Here is a 16,144-nt window from a genome sequence, read left to right on the forward strand (position 1 = left end):
AGACTAGTCCTCCAGTCTATCTAGGCCGCCGGCACTGTCTTTCAAAAAAAATTAAAAAAAATTGTCTGTATGACCTAAAGCCGCTGTCTGGAGAGACACAGAGACAGTCAGTAATAGGATGGCAGCAGGTAGTGTACTTCCAGTGCCAGTTGAGTCTGACAACTATCTTTCTTTCTCTTTCTGTCCCTCTCCCTCTCTCTCTCCCCCTCACAAAGGGTTACAGCCTCAGCCACAGGCTCCGAGGCACACTGAATCAAACCACACGCTCACCAACCAATCATAAGGCTGCAGCAGGCTGATGTAATCATTCCCACACAGACCAAGGCGCACGCACACATACACACACACACACACACACACTCACTCTCTGTGAGGCAAACACACTCCAGTAGAAACACAGACGCACAGTCATGCAAAGACGAAGCCAACTTTTTTCAGACCTCTTGCGAGCTCTCTGCTTCAGTTTCTTTTCAGAGCTTGAAGTGCGAGGGTTCATTTGAGAAGGGTGTGGGGCAGTGAGGAGGAGGTGGAGCAGGGAGAGGAAGAAAGGATAAAGGAAGGAGTAGAAAAAAAAAAAAAAGTTTGTCTTTGTCGCTTTTCTTGTCTCCTAAATGTTCAGAAGTGTTCAAGTGAGGGCTTGTTGGCTTGTATGATTTTCTCTTCGTCTTTGCTTCTCTTTTCCTCTCCCTCCCTTCCTCCCTCCTTTCCTCCCCCCCTCCCTGTGGTTTAACTTTGAACTCCCCAGTCAGATCTCTCTGCCTCTCACAGCAGTAACAAGACTCATTACAGAGCGAATGAAATGAAACAAACCTGGAGCAGCACTTGAGCACTCCGACCTACTCCTCCTCCCCTGGTGGCCAGCTTCGTGCCAACATTCTTGCTCTCGAAAGAACAAAAAACGTGGAGACTTTTTGCGCACACCCACAACAGCCGCCCACCCCTCTTTTTAACTCTGATATTCAATATGCCATCAGACAGACAAAAGCCTTGACACACCCCGTCTGGGAGAGGTGAGATCAGCCTTACGTTGTCATTGAAGCAACATCTTCTTGTTTTTTCAGAGGAAAGGAGGGTGTGTGTTTGTACATGTGTGGTTGAGGTGTAATCCAGGAATAAGCACAGTTCCAGAGAAGGAAGGAGGAAATAGTGGTAAAAGGTAAAAGTGGTAGCAGTCAAAGAAATATATTTTCATTTACTGTAGCGGGAAACTTTGGGGAGGGAGAGGGATGGAGGGAGGGAAAGTCCGTCGCTGGGGGAGGGGATACAGAGAAAGAGAGAAGTGTGTGTATGTGCGTGTAAATGATTGCACATGCACACAGACACGTACGTGGGGGTGTGTGTGTCGGATACCAAGAAACAGGAGACAGACAGACGAGAGAAGTGAAGGGGAAAAGAGTGGGAAGCAGAAGGAAGTGACACAGAGTGGGAGAGGGGGAGAGAGAGAGAGAGAGAGCGAGAGAGAGAGCGAGAGAGACTGTCTGGTGACACACTGCAGCAGAATGTGTAGTATGAATGCTTCCTACTGTTAACTACATATCTAGCCCGCACAGCTGTGTCTCCCAACCATCCACTCCCTGCCACTACACTCACACAGACCAAGACACACACCCTCGTCTACGTCACAGTTAGGCAGGCAAAGGGGAAAGCCCCAAGAAGGCTGCACACATCACACATTCTGCAATACAGGTTTTAACATACAGTGCTGTAATTATAAATTGCTCAATCTGTCCGTTGACATCAACCTTTTTGACAAAGAATCACATGTCTTATTGCACCTTTTGACATCATTTTAATGTCTAGAACACAAGAAAGATAATCCAACATGGTTAATGTCATAGTCGTTTCTGAAAAGGAACGTACCCAGGAAACCCTAATGTTGTCCATTGGTGCAAATAAGTCAACACACTTTGTGCGACCTCGCCTGACATCGATATGACAGGTTCAACAAGGTTTTCTATTTAACATAAGAACGACGGGATTATCATACGACAGAGGTGGAGCCAAGTGTTTGTTTTTCCACAACTAAGAGTCATGTCCTGTCAGTCAAGTCCAAAGTCAAGTTCCCTAAAGGTTTCTTCAACTCGTGAAAAAGATGTGTCATTAACCAAAGGTAATGGCATTTCATAAAATAGATAGTAGTATGTCAATATAACAATTTTACGGTGCAGAGGTGGCATAAGGGTTAAAGCGCCCACACAAACCCCCTGCAGAGGTTCATATCTAGCCGCAGTACTGGTTCTGGCTTGGTCGTCCACTTCACTGAACTCAACATGTTCAATGTGGCAAAGTTTGCAGGTGGGAAGCCAGTGAGGGATCATTATCTTGCCGTTGGAGGAGCAACTGGTACTGGTTAGTCAGAGTGAGTCTGCAAAAAGGGAGAGGTCTCTGGGGATAGCATTAACTTTCAGTCCCATTATGCCCTCTCAATACACCCCACTGGAGCAGGGACACAGATGGCAAAGTGCTGGGAGGACTGATCATGTGTTATTTGAAGAAACTCAGAAATAATTGCGAAAGATTACAAATGATTTAAACATGAAAATAGATATGTAAGTCCCCACTGTCTGCCATGTCCAAGCTCCAGTGCGTAACACAACAATCCTAAATAGCATTGAGCTAAATCCTGTTTAATTATATTGTTTAATTTGGAGTTATACTTTCCAACCTGGTCTTAAGTGAAAAGGGAAAGTCAGATTGTTTTGGTTAATTACACGTCCATTATCCCATGTCAGACATTAGGGTTTGTATAGAAATGAGATATCAGAGATGCACTTAGGATGATTTGTTGTTGAGGATATATGGGTGACAAATATAAAATATACTTGAACATAACGCCTGTAAGTGTGGTGATAACAAACGCGAGGAGGCTTGGATGGCGAGGGGACGTTTCAGAACAAATTGGTATCTGGTAGGAATATGGTAAGTGGTAAAAATTCAACCCTGTCTCCTACAAAATGATGTTCCCATACAGCTGTGGGATAACTGCACTCATACACTCCCATACAACTGCACTCTCAATTATGTTTTGATTGAAGCTTTTTTTTCCTTCTGGATTACGATTGCAGTTTTAAACCGTTTGAAACACAAGGTTTAAAGTTGTAAATTGAAAAAACAAACAAAAACAAACTGGGTTAGATTTAGTAAAAAAAGACATTGTGGTTTGGCTAAAATGAGTGTGAAACTGAAACAAACTAAAAAAAACAACTAAAACAAAACGAAAGAAAACTTCTACTCTATGTTAGGTTTATGCAACAAAAGTTCAGACGGGGACACAGACAGCAGTCTCCTGGGTGAAGCCCTGTGGTTGACCCGTCCACCAGCCCGACCTCCTCCACGGACTCATTTGAAACTGCTTTGCGATACGTCAAAAGCAAACGCAATCCAAAAACAAAAGATGTTTCCGTCAAAACTTAATTCACAATGCAGTTTTGTTGTATGGGAACATCATTTTTATGAGATAGGGCTGTAAAAGTAATAAGCAGCATCTGCAGGAGCGGCATGAATCATCAGTGAAGCATCTCCTTGTGACATTAGGAAGACCATCTCATCGACGTCTTTAACTGTGACTCAGATGTTACCGACCGTGTTACTAATTTGGGTGGGAGCTGATCCTTCATTAGCTGTGGACGGAAATCTTATCTTGCAGTGTGGCAATACTATATTAGACTGCCTCGTGAGTGGAAGGAATGAGGAAAGGGACAGAGATGACAGCGGAGTGACACACTTCAACTGACCTGCTCTAATTATTGGTCTTCTTCTTAAAAAGGTAAAAGAATAGTCATGTGGATAAAAAAAAGGAGGTAGGCAGAGGTGAAGAAGAAAAACTTCCCAAACTGTCCAGGAGGCTCTCAGGAAGCGACGTGTTAATTACAGTGAAAGATACGTCACGCTGTTTGTCTGTTGTTACTTTTGTGTTAATACACAGAAGTGTGTTTAAAGACAGTACACATATTGAGTATGTAGTGCATAGTATGTGATTTCGGACGCAGCCTTTATCTTCTAATGCTTTTAACTGTGTCCTCATTTTGATGGAGGCGCAGAACAGAGCAGGCCTCTCAACCTCTCTGATGACTCAGGTCTGATAACTGCCCTGTGATGTAATCCCCCAGGGACAGACTGAGAGCTTCAGGCAACACACACACACACACACACACACACACACACACACACACACACACACACACACACACACACGCACACACACACGTCTTGAGATAGACAGACAAACGTGCTAAGCAATTACATATTTTGTATATTGAGTATCTGCACACACACAGTCCAGACGCACACAAAAGCTACAGCCACAAACAGACGGAGAGAATAAACTGCACTGTATGAGAACGTGCTTTGGCAAACTAAAGTATGTACACAAGCATGTGTGTGTGTGTGTGTGTGTGTGAGTGAACGTCCAGCAGCTCTCACGCATACACACATCCATCTCTCTGAGAATTGGCTGCTGGTCTATAAATAGCTCCACTGGTATTACGTACACATTACAAGCCATTACATCAGATAGGAGTTACTGTGGCGGATTACAACTCTAACAGACCATTATCCATTAAGGATACAAGCCTGTGCACACATTAGGATCCCTTACATGTGGGCAATGTAGTGAAGCAGCAAAGTCATGTGTTGTTAAACAGCAAAGAAAAAATTCAAATCAGTTATTGCCAAAAAGACAGTGTCTAGTCCCACTAACTATTCATACGTAAATTCAAGGCTGATGTCATCTCTTTCTGGAATGTCAAAGCAACAAGGACATTTTTTCCACTTAACGTACACAGGGGACTTTCTTGCCCTGAGTTTAGCCTTCAGGCTGTGTACAAATATGGCCTACTCTAACCCAACACATCCCTTAAATGAACTTCAACCATCTCTGATTGAATAAGCTTCTTGGTTGCAGCATGCACAATATTTGAAGCAAAAAAGATCATCAGTCTTGCCAAGACAAACCCCTCCACTGTGAATGTATGGCTATATCTGCTCTCTCTGTGTTTTTACAAAACCCCTATTGGTGTTGCCAAAAAGGAACTGTAGCCATTGATACGCTGATTTGGCTCACACGACCCACCCAGCGTCCTATTCTCATTAAGAAGTGCTCTCTTTAAAGCCCCATCTGACTGTAATGTGGTGCTGTGTGTGGTCTCGGCCGCCCCTGGAAACTAACCTCCGGATGATGAGATAGAGATACATCGGACAATTGGCCGTCCCCGCTCAGCGCCTGCAGTCAGCAGTAGTGGGAGGCACTAGCCAAAAAAACTCTGCTGACTCATGAGGAAGGGACGGTGAACTGTCCCTTGTCATCCAATTACCGCCTCAAATTAAGACCCAAGACACAGAGGCCTATATTGGACTCAGCGAAGCAAGAGAAGGCCGAATGGGATTTTTGTAGGCAGGGGACAGAGGGAGGGATGGAGGAGGGGAGGGATGGTATAGAGAGAGATGTACGGAGAGAAACGTAGAAGGAAAAGACTCCCAGTGCACACTGACAATACAAAGTCATGTACAGTGGCAGACTGCCATCTCTTCCACTGTGCAGACATGCATCAAACCACACACTGTATATCGGGTGGTTAGTTATCCCACAGAGCCTGCTCTGTATCTAAATAATGAAGTCCTAACACCTTCTCAGGGTATCAAGATTCCTCAAGTTGAAGGTTGGAAGATTTTGCTGCTGAGCTGGGTCAAATTTAATTTGCAATGCGGGTCAGGTACCACAAATTGATGTCTGACCTTTGAACAAGCCATTCAACATATTGCATGTACATATACAGGGTATTTATCACAACTGAAGGTGGTGGTGAGGTGAGCTAAATAGCAGTTGCAGTGCAAATTGTGCTTTATGGTAGAGAAAATATTGCGCTCAACCAAAGTTAAAAAGATCTGGGATGTGTGTAGCTAATGTCAAAGTCTATGAAGTACAAAAAAAGACCCATCAGAAAATGCCTTCAGTTTTACCCATAAGTCATTGCTCCAGCACTTCTAATGACCTGAACTTATCAATTTAGTTTGTCCAGCACAGTCTTTTTTTTTCCGAAGAAGTTTCAACGGAAACATCCGTACACAGCTACAAAGATGTTTCATTTGAATTCCATATTATCACCAGTTGGTTGAAAGGTAAAACATACCCTTGTTTACTTAAACTAGATTTGCACATGCACAGTGTGCGGCAAGACACTTCCTACAGGCCATCTAGAGAGGGTTGTGATGATTCGAGAACAATCCCTCCCCTATTTACTGTGACTACCTGCTGAGAGCACCCTGCATGGAGCCAAATATTTTACCAACAGGAGTAAAAGTGGGAGCGGATGCTTAATTGTGTACCAGGGTCGACTGCCAGCAAACCCCGGGTAGCAAATGTCCTTTCAGACCACCGCTGATTTGGAGCCATTGTCCAATTACAGCAGGAGGGCAGAGGAATGGGGCAGGGGGATTGTGATTGGGCTAACAAAAGAATGAAATCATTGGCATGATTTTGGCCACATACTGGAAACGGTCCACTGGTTGGATGGCAAGCAGTGGCATTGTTGGTGCCATTGTGACAATTTTTGACTACCAATCTACATGAAAGTTTGTATTGCTCATATTTAAATTTTTTGACAAAACAAACAATCTGTTCTCACAAGTAACAAGTTGTAATAATTGTGTGATTGAATGATCATAAAACTATAATGTTATTAGTAATATTATCAATAGAAGTGTAGAAAGTAAAAGACAGACATTCTTATGAAGGGAAAACATGGACAGCTCCTTGTGTCCCATGAGTTTAAAAAGAGGACTACCAGCATCACAGGCAGCTACTAACAATCATCTCCCATTCAGAGGAATCACAGTATGTGCCACAGTTCTGTACAAACTGTCCCCAATAAGGGGGTGTTTTCTCTGGAGATGCCAAGATCACAGTGCCACAGTTCTGTCTATCATTCTCTCATTCTCTCTCTACTGTCTGTCTTTGTCTCCAAATTCCTCTGAAAGGGGCTTTTAAGCAATCAAACCTGTTCTGCAACATCAAAGACTGAAGGCCATAGCTACATTTGTAACATCATTTTTTTTTTTTGTCACAACGCTCTTTTTGTCTGCTCACTGTCAGTGTATTTTTTTAGACTTTAAATAAAAGTGGCCTGACCATCATCCTAAAGTACTAAACAATCCTATAATTTCAAGTATGTAGACAAAGTATACTGAAGTATAACAAATTACAATATTACTTTTCTTTTCCAAGTTGTCTTCTGACACAGGTGTTTTTTTTTAACCTTGAGCTGTCTCCTTGATTTGATGTCCAACAATTTTAAAGTGGATTTCTGTAGTAATCTGATGAATTTGTATATAAATAACACAGAAGTACTGTCAAACTTTCAAAAAGAATAAACATATTAACAGCTAGGCATATAATAAACTGTTTGCTGTGGTACATGCCAAAGGAGCAATAGATTTACAAAATAATCGAATCAATTGCATCATGGAATGAATTTACATATTTTTTGTTAAAACTTTTATGACACTCATCAAAATACCACTCTTTTTTATTTTATATATGTATATACAGTATATATATATATATACTTATTCCTCTTTCTTCCCTCCCTCTTCATAGCAGCAGCTTCAGACATCTGAGCTGTCCTACATTCCCTAACAGGGAGAGAGAGAGAGAGAGACAGCGAGAGAGAGAGAGAGAGAGAGACAGAGAGTGAGAGAGAGAGACAGAGAGAGAGAGAGAGACAGCGAGAGAGAGAGAGAGACAGCGAGAGAGAGAGAGACAGCGAGAGAGAGAGAGACAGCGAGAGAGAGAGAGAGACAGAGAGAGAGAGAGAGAGACAGCGAGAGAGAGAGAGAGAGCGAGAGACAGAGAGAGAGAGACAGAGAGAGAGAGAGAGAGACAGAGAGAGAGAGACAGACAGAGAGAGAGAGAGACAGAGAGAGAGAGAGACAGAGAGAGAGAGAGACAGAGAGAGAGAGACAGAGAGAGAGAGACAGAGAGAGACAGACAGAGAGAGAGACAGACAGAGAGAGAGAGACAGACAGAGAGAGAGAGAGATAGCGAGAGAGAGAGAGACAGAGAGAGACAGAGAGAGAGAGAGACAGAGAGAGACAGACAGAGAGAGAGACAGACAGAGAGAGAGAGACAGACAGAGAGAGAGAGAGATAGCGAGAGAGAGAGAGACAGAGAGAGACAGAGAGAGAGAGAGACGCAGTCTCCATGACCTACATGGGTCTAAACAGCTCTGTTCAGCTTTGGCCAGATGAAATGCCCACAGGCAGCAACACATTGCTCTCTTTGTGAAACACATGGACACACAGAGGACACATGCATACATAGGTGTGTATGAGCTGCGGAGGACACACAAAAAAAACGTATAAATTAAATAGTTTTAGGATCAATATTTCTTGGAATAGTCAGTAGTTTGCGCAGGATGGATAATTGCAAAAGCTCTCACATTGGCTATTCTGACAATCTAAGATATAGAGACAGAGACAGAGGAGAGAGCGAACACCATCAGGGATTCCCATTAGCTGCAGGAGTAATGGGATCTCGCCCTATGAGCTGGGTGAAAGTTGTGGCTTCTAATCTTACACTGCCTGCCTTCTGGGACTCAGAGTGACGGATGTACCATTAAAGGTGCATCATCCCCACAGCCTCGGTGGTCCAGACATTATCTAGCAAAATTCAATACAGAAATGAATTCAGCAGATAATCAATTACTAACCCTTTTCTAATATCTAAGGATCCCCTCTTTAATCTATCACCAGAACATGAACTTTGATGAGATAATTGGATGTTGGGGTAAAAAGGGAGCTAATGTAAGCTAATGTCTACTGTATCTGCCTGACAGTCTGCCAGTTGGCTGGCATTATTCAGACTTATTTGGGACTCTACCTGCTCTTGCTTGGTTTCCTGTGATGATACTCCGAAACAAGGTTGGAATCGCAGGGAAAATGGGCAGTTTAAGATCAGAAGTGCTGTTTAGTCACAAGGTCTGCTGTGCACAAACTCAGTGGCTGACCCGGTCAAAGTTCTTTTCACAGCTTCACTACACTCAAAATACACCGTGTCTTTATTTTTAGACATTTTTAGATATTCTTGGAGCACATCGTTTGGCAGCTGATACATTTTTTTCTTGTAAGGCTTTACTTTTCTTTCTAGCACACCGATGTCTTTGTCCCCATGCTCCTCTCGGTGCTTGTATTACGGAGCAGCCTAGCTCTCTGATGTCTATTAGAAATCAATCGTCGCTGAGCATTTTATCAGCAACAACATGTGTTTTTTTATGCATAATCTCTACAGCTGGAATGTATTTAAGACTTTATGTGTATGTATTGCTATTTTTTCATTGGCTCAGGGCTGTGATGCAGGTGTTCAACGTAATGCAGTTTTCTGTAGGCAGTGGAGGTAAGCTGCAGATGGCTTAGTGGTTGCAGTGACACTGACCTATTTTTTTTACTGGAAGCGTGTAAATAAATTTAGCATGTAATAGGATGATTTTAAACCAAACAGTTTGTGTCTATACACACAAGTGGGATACTTCTCGTCCATAAAATAAGTTCCTCTTGGATAGTCTTGGTTTTGGTCAGACTTGAGTATTTGTGAATGTCTAGCTCATGGTGCATTATTTAAGCACTTCTCTTAGTAATATACCAATGCATATTTAACTTAACAACAAAGTCTTTGTGCAAAAGGAATAATATGGTGATCTGTTCCCAAGTGGCTTTGTCCAGTGGCAATTTTAAACTCAGACTAATCTTGCCAGCCAGCCTACCTTAATATTGAACAACAGGCCACGTGTACGTGTGTGTGCCTGTGTATATGTGTGTGTGCCTGTTTGTGTGCGTGTGTATGTTAGTGTGGCAGTAGCAGGTCGAGGCATGTTTCCATTTAGCAGTGGGGGATAAATATGGCCCCGACACATGAGATGTTCCAGACTCGACCGTAACCTGCCTGTCTCTTCTCCAGGTAGCGTTAGTTCAACAGCAGCCAAATAATTTGTACTTCACAGAACCAAATGCTACAAATCCACTCGGTCACCCAAAGCAATTTGTGTGTACGTTGAAATGTAAGTGTCTGCTTGAGAAAGAGAAAGAGAGCAGGGACATGTATGCTGACAAAGGGTCACCGCCTGCATGCTCTCTTTACCTTTGCAACAAAGAGCGTCAGATAACATGCAAGTGTGTGTGTGTGTGTGTGTGTGTGTGTGTGTGTCTTGGGCTCAGGGACTAGATGTAATGGTAGGAATAATGAGGCCAGCAGGCAGGCATGCATCGAATATACACACATGGATACACGCACGCACAAGCTCAATAAAACATCCAGTTTGAGCGCATTATTTATATTCACATCAGTTACAAATAATCACAAAGACATAAACAATCCAAGTGGCATAAACAGTGCAAATCACACACACGCACACACACAGAGACACACACACCGCAAACATATAAACGTGGCTTTATGCAATACAAGTGTTTGTATGTGTGTGTCCCGTATTTCACTTTAAGACCCATTTAAAAGCGGGCTGGCTGCTGGAAGACTGAACCAGCAGATTTCTGGCACTGTGTCATCTTTGATCTCCGCACAGTGCGGCCTGCAGAACACATCAGCGCCACAATGAGAAGCAGATCACAGACACACACACACATAAACATACTGCCTAAAGCTCTCACAGTTGCACACACATAAGTATCCCTGCTTGTAAAGACAAACATACATACATTAGGCGCACGCTTACACTTACACACACACACACACACACACACACGATGCACGAAACCGAACCTCCTCCCCAACACACCTAAATGCACACACTCGCGCACGCGCCCACAGATGTTCCCACACCATGAAGCCAACAGTTTGGGCATCGACAGCATTCCATTCTTCTTTTCCTTTTACAGTGGAAAAATCTGCCCTTTGACCCGGAGTATTTCCAACATTGAGGAACGAGGCGGCAGCTGAGGAATGCCATGCTTCAGCGCTAACGGAGTGAGAGGAGGGATGGAGCGACACCGGTTGTTTTCTACTTTTAATCCTATTGCCTTTTGTTCAGCAACCTGAACGGCCTCTTCAAGTATTGATTTGTGTAAAACTGTTTTCTTAAATTGGTAATCAATCGGTAGAAGCGAAGTTTATACTTTTCAGACATTACGAGGCAATATCCAAGTTGCCAAATCAACCTCATAATATGTCAGTGTTGTATTTAGTATTTGACCAAAATATCAATTACTTCAGGTATAAATTTGCATTTTAACCGCAATGCCTCACATTTTCCCTCACAGCACACAGAAGCATACATAGACTGGGAACATGTTGAAAAACTTTCCCTCATATTGTATTAGAATGTAGTTACTTATTACGTTACAGGTTTCTTTTAGCTGGGGCGGACTATATGAGTGGGTGTATGCAACATTCATATTCTGCAGCATACGAGTAGCCATGATAATTATATTTTTTGTGTCTAATCAGCAGCTTGTGCGATGCCGAGATGCAAAAAAAGACAGTATGCCGTCTGATCACTGCATCACACCTTCCTCGTTACGTCTTTCTTTCCAGAGTGCGTAATTGGTTGTGGTACTACCCGATTTACTACAGTTCCAGTCTTACACAAGACTGTCGCATGATTTCTACAAGCTGACATGGAGGCTGCCAACATCATGAAGTCGTCATTTTAAATTATACTTTGGTACAGTACAAAGATACTGTGATACGTTTTTGATAAGTGGGTGTCACAGCTTTGAAGTCTGGAGAGAGAGAGAGAGAGAGAGCGAGAGGTGAGGAAAAGTGAGATGAGGGGGAAGAGTGATCAGCATCACCATCATTAGAGCAAATGTTAATGATCCCTTCAGGGATACTGTGGCTCAGCAGGTTCCAAGAATACAACCCAGATAGCAAGTAGGCAGGAAAGGATACTAAGGAAACAAGTAATCTCACCTGCAGAACATAATGTAAATACAGAAAGCAAGGTTATTCGACAGATTTATATTATATACAGTAAGTATTACAATTAAGTGATGGAAGAAACACACATAAGCCACTGCAAACAAGACGCAGTTAGTATGAGCCACGTTCAAAAGATGATCTCTCTACATGTTGCTTCCATCTCTAAATCTCGTTACTATAAATAGATGCAAAATGAAATAACCCGAAACATTTTGCACACAATGCTTAGCCAACTCCTACTGAAGAGTAACAACAAGTCATTATTTTGTTGATGCTAGACCGATGCAAGCAAGTTTGCATAAACCTGTGTGATATAAAAAAAGCTTGTGCAACTAGACAACGACGCCGGCACTGAATACCAACAGCTCATGCGCTAACTTTATTAGTGCCAACCCAGCCTCCACTGCTTGTCTGGCACCATGCGCTATTTTAGGCCTCTTACTTCATCATGTGTGAATAAGAATTCATCTAGTGAGCTAATTTGTCCGAGGACACGATGCACGGTGCTCATTCCTTCCTACGATCAACAGGAATGTTGGCTGAACTAAGAGTCCTGAGCAAAGGACAGAAGGATGACAGAGGAAGAGAGAGAGAGTTAAACGCAGTCCAAGACACACAGAAATAAGACAGCCCGATAGAAAGATAATGAAACACAGACTTGAGAGGCAGAGACAGGAAGTGGGGATCCTGCCATACAATAGATAGAGCACAGTGAGCTACAGGACATCCAGTCCAAGTACAGTAAATCCAGCAAAATCTGGAAACCCAGTGATCAAATCAGAGTTCCCACACGAGAAGGACTGGGGCAGCTATGGGAACACAGTGTCCAAGTGAGCACATAACAGCACTCTCTATTGCACTACTGAGGACAGACTGTCAAGAACCTAGACCGAGAAAATGAATGGATATACAAGCTAACTGCCTCGCATTCAAGGCTTCTTGTAGGGTTTTCCATTGCACGACACAGGCTAAGCTTCAAGTATTTATTTTAAGTGTGGCACGGTTGTAATACCTGCTTTTTGCCCAGTCGCTTCCAAATGGAATGTATGGAGTTTTAACATTCAATCAAGCCCATATTTTGTATTTGTAGTAATCCTTAGCAGGCACAGGAAGTCAGTTTCTCGAAGGATATGTGCCCATCTGTGCACACTTTCACACATACCACACTGGACTGGTGCCAGTGCTCATAGATGGCAGCTTCCTAGTTCGATGTTCTTAATCATCCTGCAGCTCCCACATTAACCAAATGTATTCTTTGGCACACAGACACACACACACACACACACACACACACACACACACACACACACACACACACACACACACCTGCAGTAAACCTACGGCAGCATCAACTGGACAGTATGAACGACTACATTACTTTAACACTGTGCTTTATTTCTATTCATTTCAAATCCCTGAACATACCTCGTCTCCATTTCCCAGTTTCACCTTTAAGAATGTAAAGCTGCAGAGAGGACTAAGAGTGGGAACATGGAGAAAGACAGGAGGGAGAGGAGAGTGGAAGAAAGTGAGGTAATTGGGAGTCCTATGGCCATGTCAAACAGCTTCCCCAATAATTCTTGACAGCCCAGCACTGCGTCCTCACGCCTCCTGCACAGCGGCCAAGGAGTGAGGTCAGGAGGAACAGAGGGACAGAAGTACGAGAGTCTGTCAGAAAGCGCCCGAAGGTCGGAAAATTCAGTAAACTAAACAGAGAAACTTCACACCAGCAGGCTGGCTGACTGGACTGAAGGTGTGGAGGGCAGGGAGTGGGGTAAAAACAGACAGACTGACACTGAGAGATAAAGATAGATATGGTCGGAAAGATGATGGTTAGAGGTCTAGTAGAGTGGGCTGGGTCTGGGAGCAATGATTTACCTGCCCACCATCCCACTTGTCAAACCCTTAACAGTCCACCACTCCCCCAAAACGCTGAACTACTCAAGGGAGTGTTTGCAAGAAAGCAGTGTTACCGCTATTCCACATGCCTCCAGAGCTGGACCCCAAAAGAACATGTATGTGAAGAGACGGCTCCGTGGGAAGTTCTTTTTTTTTTTTTTCAACGGAAAGGTGCTGAAATGAATTTCCAGCCACAGTGAGACATACTTTCCATTGCCATCAACAATGGATAGACACTGCCAATGCTGTAAATATTTTACTGAACACACAAAGACAAACAGGCAGACGTGAGCCCAAACACATGGATGGATGCACAGCAAACACACAAAGATAATTACATTTTCCACAGCTCTTTCTCAGCATTGTCTCCTCATTATGAAGGCTCGGTGGTCCGTGCAAAAGAAAACCAGTAAAAACTTGGCATGTTTACATTTTTGTACATTCTGAGCATATGTACACCGATGTTTCAATACATGATGGATAACTTCTATTTTACACACCACGTATATTCTTATTATATTCTTATTACCTAAACTTCATCAAAAATGGTTCAAAAACAATCTCATGTAACATGAACAAACGTCTCACTGTGAAATGAGCACTTTGCATGTAAGATACAATACAACAATGAATTATTGGTACACTTGAACAATTATTTTGAGGTCTCCTCTGTGTGACAAAAAAAACAACCGGAAACACTATATTTTAAAGTATACTAGGGGAACGATATATGAGCATTTTTTGTGAAGTTTAAGTGTGCAGACATGTTTTGGTTTTGAGACAAAAATCCTTTCATTCCTGCTCTTTAAAATGTCTGGAAATGGGAAACATGATTGATGTGGGGCCACAACTGAGGTCAACGTCAAAGACAGATCTAGTAGTCTAATAAAGAGACGAGTGGCTCAAAAAAAAGCACACTTTTACAGATACGTCATCGTACTGGTCGATGACGGTAATAATTTAGATACGCCGCTAATCGCCAACGCCCCTGCACCGCCTTTAATCCCCCAATCCACTTCCTGGTTTATACTGCACTCTTAACAGGCCGCATGGGAATTCAAAAACCAACAACATTCCTCCCCTGAGCGGGTCTACCAGTCTAATAAATTGGTTTCTGAATATTTACCAGACACGCCTGCTTTACATACATTGAGCCAAAGTTATGTCACGTAGAGTAATTCAATGTAAAACTCATAACCACTTAGTAAGACATTAATCTTTGACCTCTTTACCCTATGGACTGAGATTTGCCATGCAGTGTTGAATTAATGCAGCAGCTAGTAGTTCAACATTCCTCCAAAGACAAAAACAACATCCCCTCGTGAAGACCAGAGTGAAATCTAATATTTCAAGACTTAGTCCAGCATTAACCATCTAGAGATCTACTTATGTCACAGGTGGCAATTCAAAGCCACAACTTCCAAACTTTTAAAGCATTTACTGGATGCCATAGGTTTATCAATTCATTCAGTGATTTATGAGCTGACGCTTGAGAAGGCAGAGCAGGTCTTATTCAACTCAGACTTCCATTTTGGCAAGAAACGACTGCGGTCTAGGGTATCGTACCAGAACCGACCAGGATCTTAGCCAGGGAGAGTATTTATGAGAAATAGTCCGCCCTCACATTACTGTAAGCTGGTATGTTACTGTAACCAGCCTTGTCCCATGTGAAGAACCATTAACAGTGACGACGGGGAGACTCCAGGAATAGACGGACCAGTCTCTAAATCGTTGTCAAGAAATGAACACACCAATGCAAACAGACTCAGAGAGATGCAGCCTTGTGTGCAGGTACACACACACACACGCACGCACGCACGCACGCACGCACGCACACACGCACACACGCACGCACGCACGCACGCACGCACACACGCGCACGCACACACACACGCACACACAAACACACACACACACACACACACACACACACACACACACACACACACACACACACACAGTCTTTGCTCCTCCACTCTACACCCCATTCTTTTTTTGTCAAACAAAGCTGCAAACACTCTTGAGCACACACATGATCTGTACACTAGAGTGCTATCACGTGCAAGCAATCATCATGCCTCAGATGAGCAAAACACGGGGCAGATGTGGAGCAGGGAAAATTCCTAAATGCTCATGTCCAACACACTTGACCACTAAATACAGCTGATTTACGATATTGAAATAGTGCATTCTTCAAATCAAGTAACTTGAGTCACACATGTCTCAGTTATCAACATAAAAGTAAATCAGAATCAGCTGATGTCTCATATCCTGTTTTTCCAGAAGGGAAAAGCATCTGCCATGGTCTCCCATATCGCA

At 43.0% G+C, this 16,144-nt stretch overlaps 1 protein-coding gene across 1 annotated transcript in view; it reads right to left on the reverse strand.

Moving 5' to 3' along the window:
* Positions 1-16,144, reverse strand: part of LOC142938161 (growth factor receptor-bound protein 10-like) — a 58,702-nt gene that overhangs the window by 14,902 nt on the left and 27,656 nt on the right. The gene's annotated exons all lie outside the window — the stretch shown is intronic.

Source organism: Anarhichas minor, unplaced genomic scaffold (assembly GCF_050575085.1).
Source record: "Anarhichas minor isolate MPS153535 unplaced genomic scaffold, ASM5057508v1 ptg000080l, whole genome shotgun sequence".
Taxonomy (NCBI): domain Eukaryota; kingdom Metazoa; phylum Chordata; class Actinopteri; order Perciformes; family Anarhichadidae; genus Anarhichas; species Anarhichas minor.